The sequence below is a fragment of the Trachurus japonicus genome, chromosome 1 (assembly GCF_045865225.1).
Source record: "Trachurus japonicus isolate A0001 chromosome 1, Traja_1.0".
NCBI classification, from domain to species: Eukaryota; Metazoa; Chordata; class Actinopteri; order Carangiformes; family Carangidae; genus Trachurus; species Trachurus japonicus.
Genome location: NC_140907.1, coordinates 39,464,258 through 39,470,257, shown reverse-complemented (window position 1 = coordinate 39,470,257; position 6,000 = coordinate 39,464,258).

Below are 6,000 nucleotides of genomic sequence, written 5' to 3'. Positions count from 1 at the left end.
TTTACGGGCATTGATGGGGCAGTTACCTATGCTAATCCTATGTTAATTAGACTCACCTGGCACACGCCCTCAACTTACGAGGAGATGGCATTCATCAAGTAGGAACACAGCTGCGAACAATTCTGAGGCTTACGAACGCGTTGATGAATCTGACGTAGGGTTTTCTTAAGGAACTTCTTAAGAACAACTTAAGAAAGAATCTAAGAAGGTTCTTAAGAAGATATTGGTGAATGAGGCCCATTGTTCTTAAATGATGACAGTAACAAATGATAATAAAAAACAACAACAGTATTAAATGACATCAATAATGGTTCTGATCAGCATTCGTGTACTTTTCTCGTATCGTGGCTAGAAAAGTTAGTTATATATTGTGCAGCTGATTTAGTAAATTGTGGATCTTCTCCCAGAAATACTTTTACAGTAACAGATCATCAGCTGTTTTCCCCTGATGTGATGGATCTGCTGCAGTTCTCTTTAGTATGAACACCTCTCTCTCACTTTGGTACAGAGGGCAGAAGAGGAGGAAATGGGCCTCAGTAGTTTCTGTTTCTGTCTCCCTCTCTTTAGCCGTGTTCCCACTGCAGGAGTTCCTGGTAAAAGGAGTAGAGGGGGTAGGAACTTCTACAGGAACCATCCTCTCACTCGGTGGCCGTGTCTCCACTGCAGACAGGGAACTAGAGTACTAGATTACTAGAGGACTAGAGTAATAGAGTACTGGTGGCCGTGTCTCCACTGCAGACAGGACACACCGGGCTCTGATGGCCACGTGCAACAGTTTCCATGTTTCCAAAATGCCGTCTCGATCGTCACGTAATCCCGCGATCGCCTATTTACCACTCTTTTTTTTTTTTTACCAGGCCTACTGCTATTCTCGTCTTTTACTGAGTTATTCTCTCTTTTTTTCCGGCCGTTTTTCCGTTTTTAGTAACGTTGGTTTACAAAAATGCATCTTATTTCAGGGCTTTCTCTTATAGCGTCACATGATCCTGCTTTGAGTCTGACCAATCAGCACAGAGTAAATCTCCAGCCCCACCAGGACTTCTTCAGGGCCGATCCGAGTACCGACCCCCAAGCAGGGACTCCGTTCGGCCCCGTAAAATTACCCCCAAGTTCCTGCAGTGGAAACGCACCTTTTCTCTCTCTCCTTTTCACTCGCTTCACATCCACAGTGCCTGATGATGATGCGGCCTCTTTTCATACAGTACAGGGCTTTTCCCAAAGAGTTCACTTGACCTTATTCACATGCAGTCGTCTCTGTTTTCTGCTCTCGGCTGCATGGATCCTCGTCCTCCCTCTGCACTGCAAAAACTCAAAATCTTACCAAGAATATTTGTCTTATTTCTAGTCAAAACAAATCTCATTCTTAAAATAAGTGTATTTATACATATACATATACATTTATGTATGTTTTTAGACACTTTTTACTTCTTTCAAGCAGATTTTCACTTGAAATAAATAGAAAAATCTGATAGTGGAGCAAGTTTTTCTTTCTTATTACAAGCACAAAAAACCTGCTTTCACTGGCAGATTTTTCTACTTATTTCATTTGAAAATTAGTTTGAAACAAGTGAAAATGATCTAAAAACAAGCTAAAGTTTTTTAGGTGATGAGTCTTATTTTAAGTGGAAAGAGATTAGTTTTGACTAGAAATGAGACATTTTGACAAGAAATGAGACAAATATTCTTGGAAAGATTTTGACTTTTTGCAGTGTTCACCTGGAGTGGAGCTGCAGTGATGCTGATGATGCTGTCTGTCACCTTCCTCCTCTCTCCTCCTCCTCCTCCTCTCTCTCTGTGTGTGTGGAGCCTCGGAGAGAAAGAGCTGCATAATTTAACTGGGGAATCTCACTCTCCCCCCCCCCCCCCCCAACACTTACCAGTCGTCTTGAACGAGCCGGAGCTTCAGCCGCCTGAAACATTTAACGAGGGAATAAACTGAGGCTGAAAAATTCAACACTTTCAGTTCAGACAGAGAGCTGGGAAAACACCGGGAACTCTACTGAACATCCACAGACACACACAGACACCACAGCTGCCTTCGCCTTCCTGTTGATCAGGAAATAAAAGATTTATTAACAATTAAAGGGATATTTTTAAAAAAAAATGAAATTTAGACTCATTATCTCCTCCCCCTCATGTGGACTAAGGGCTGGGAGAAGTTTCAGAGTCCTCCGTGGCTTCTCTGAGTTACAATTTCGCATTTCGGGGCTTCAATACAAGAGGGACATTACATACGAGCAGCATGGAGGTATTTGGATGTTTTTTGGTGTGTCTTTTTGTTATGAAGACAGTTGGTATCCATTTGCAACCGTCATATGGACATGCACTGCTACGCCGAGACCCCCTGTAACTCAGAGAAGCCACGGAGGACTCTGAAACTTCAATTTTGAGTGAACTATCCCTTTAATGGATCAGTTAAATGACAGAAAGTCAAACTGCAACAGTTCTGATCATCAGTTGGACATTTAAATAAGTTATCATGAGAAAATATCAAAACATTTTGTGTTTTCAGTCACTTATATGTTTGATTTGCTGTTGTTGATGTTGTTAGTTTTTCTTTTCTTTTCCAAGACAAGACGTTTCTCATACCTCAAACTTCTTGTCTTGGAAAAGGAAAGAAAAACTAATTATTTCATACAGACATAATGAACTTTCATAATATGCTGTTGTTCTTATATAATAAAATAAGTATTTAAAAAGGTCACCTTTGGCTCTGTGTTGTTTTTTTACTAACACATTCTCATATTTAAATTCTACTTTGGATCCATATTATAAAAGTATGTTATGTCAAAATGTAAAAAGCAAAAGAAAAGAAAAGATCACGATAAAGATTTTTATTCTGTGGGTAATGGGGGCGGGACTAGATAAACTTTTGCTTCTCCCGCTTTCCCTTTCGGCCATGTGTATTGTATTATTTGAACTAAGATGAAGTGTGATGATGATGATTTAATTGACATGGCCGAAATAAACAAATTGATTGATTGATTGATATATTATTAGTTTGGATCAAAAATAAAGCACTTAATGGAAACTTTAAAGAACTTTCTTCCTGGACAGTCAGTTCCCATGCAGAGAAAACCACACGCGCGTCTCTAAATTTGGTGACTTTTGAATTTTTCAGGGTTCGTATTTAGTCTAAAATGACTTTTAAATAACCCACTTTGAGCATCTGAATAATGAATTTCTCTGAGGATAAAAAATAAAATAAAAACTCAGAAGAAGCAGTTTGAGAAAATGAAAGTCCAAGTCCAACTCCCTTGTTGATCCAGTATCTTATATCGCCGTTCATCCACAGAAACAACAAATCAACTATACATGCAGAAACTGAATCTGCACAACCTTTACAGATGAAATATATATAGACCTATTTGAAAAATTGAAAATATTTTGGTGTATCATCCAATTAATCTACCTATCAATTAATTTATTTTGTAAATTCCTGCTGCAGCCTTCAGAAGTCGACGTATTTTCACTCTCAGACGTTGAATATTGACTCCATTTCAGTTTAAAAGTAAAAAAAAAAATATTCAAGTGTAAAATAAATTAGGACACAAACCAATATTTATTTATTTTTTCTTTCTTTTCTTTTCTTTTTTTTTTTTTTTTACTGAAAATGCTGAGCCAGCGGCCAGCGTCAGGGAACTGAGAAACAGAATGAGCAAAATACACCTGGGCATCTCAACAAATAAAACTGGACATGTAGAGATACACACACACTGTGAGGCAGGGCATCATGGGAAAAAAAATAACATTAAACAAAAAAAACAAAACAAAAAACCTCGAAGTACCAGAACAAACTCCCAGCGCGTTAAAAAAAAACAACAACTCATCGTTCTTTTGATTTCATTTCCTGTTCCACAATAAAAGTCTGTTGAAATCATTGTGCAAATTAAATTTCTGAGGATTTTTTTTCTCTTTGGTGTATTTTTTCTTCTCAAAAACAGTTTTTTAAGGATTTAAATCTGTTGTAAAGTAAAATAAAATAAATAAAAAAGCCGCTGATGCCAAATATCCTCCACCAGAACGAAGCCGATGAGACGAAAAAAAGAAAAACGACGACGTCGTCTCTCCTGCTAATGAAGTTAATGAACTCAATATCTGACTCAATAACAACCTCAATCTTTAAGCTGTCCAAAGGCATTCTGGGAAATGTAGGCTAACTTTGTTAAAAATTAAAGGTTGAATATGTAAGATTACCAGAACAACAACAGAAAAAGAATTCCAGCAGTCGATTGCCAGACCGTTGCTAGGTAAAACGGGCCGTTGCTAGGGACTCCGCTCTGATCAGAGGACAGCAGAGGAGGAGAGCTAAGCAGGATATTTACCTTATGTTTCATTTTTACCGTCATTAACAGCATAATAAATGACTTGTAGCTTGTTACAGGGACAGTGGAGGCTCTCTGCCTTCACACCGCTGCTGCTCAGAGCCTCAGAGCCTCCGCTGTCACTGCTCTCGTCAAGTTGGAAAAGTCCGCGACGATAAACGTGTTTATGACAGATAAGACTACACAAATACACCCATCCTAACATGTATATGATAATCCATTGATCCACCGATTGATTATTAAAAAGGCTTGGTTGGAAACAAACGCATCCGACCGGGAGGAGGCAGGAAAACAGCGGAGAACTGAGCCACGTGTCGGCTACAGGCAGGTACGAATGTAAACAGAACGTTGACAGAAAGTCATTGTCGAACCCGTCAGAAAAATTAAAAATAATAATTCAGACAAAAAAAAAAGTTTTTATGGAAAAGCAATACTTTCATTCTGTACCCCTCTAAAGGCCCCCTGGATGTATTATTTTTGAAAAAATATAGCTTTTAATAAATATTCTACATATTCAACCTTTAATAACACGAGAAGATGAACTAACAATGGAAATAATGTTATTTTATAGCCTATATCATCATCATCATCAGATTGAACTGTGAAGTCTGAAGAGTTCGGTTACAGACTTCCTGCTCTAGTGACCTTTTACGAAACATTGTAGCAACAAGATTCTGTTGCCGATAGCGACAGTATGACAGCCAATGAGAAACACCCACTATGACATCATCACGGTTTGACAGGAAGTGGACATCGGACACAAAAAAAAAAACAGCGTCCAGACAATTCAATAATGTCAATTTTTTTCTTTTTCTCCAGTTGCCAAGTTTGAGTCGTCGATGTTCGGACACGTTAGCATCGGACACGTTAGCATCGGACACGGTAGCATCGGACACGTTAGCATCGGACACGTTAGCATCGGACACGTTAGCATCGGACACGTTAGCATCGGACACGTTAGTATCGGACACGTTAGCATCGGACACGGTAGCATCGGACACGTTAGCATCCGACACGTTAGCATCGGACACGTTAGTATCGGACACATTAGCATCCGACACGTTAGCATCCGACACGTTAGCATCGGACACGTTAGTATCGGACACGTTAGCATCCGACACATTAGCATCCGACACGTTAGCATTTCATCTCGTGTTCCTATTCGTGTGATATAGACTTTGCACTTTACACTGTCATGAAAATAAACACACTTCTCTCGGGTGTAGGAACGTTTTTTTTAAATAAAAATAAGGACTTTCAAAATTAACGCAATAATAACACGCCAATTAAAATTATTTTGTACGTCACCGTTTTTTGGTTCATGTGTAGGCTAGTAAAGTTACAAAGCAACATATTCGTCCATTTTTATGCACAAATCAAAAATGTATGAGTCGTTTGTTATATGTCTTAATTGATTGAATAAATATCTGTAATGATTATGGTCTACGTACGTGGAAAACGTTTTGGCCACTTAAGATTTTATTGTTGCAAAACCACAAGCGGCCACTAGGGGGATATTTTGGCGGCGTGGCGGAAAATAAAAACTTTGTCTGTGTTGTAAAATCAATAAAACATCCTCATTTCTGTGGTTTAATAGAAAATGTAATCTGGTTGTAATTAAGTTTTTTTTTCTCTCCGCTGTATAGAAAAGTAAATTTTCAGGAGACAAGGTTAA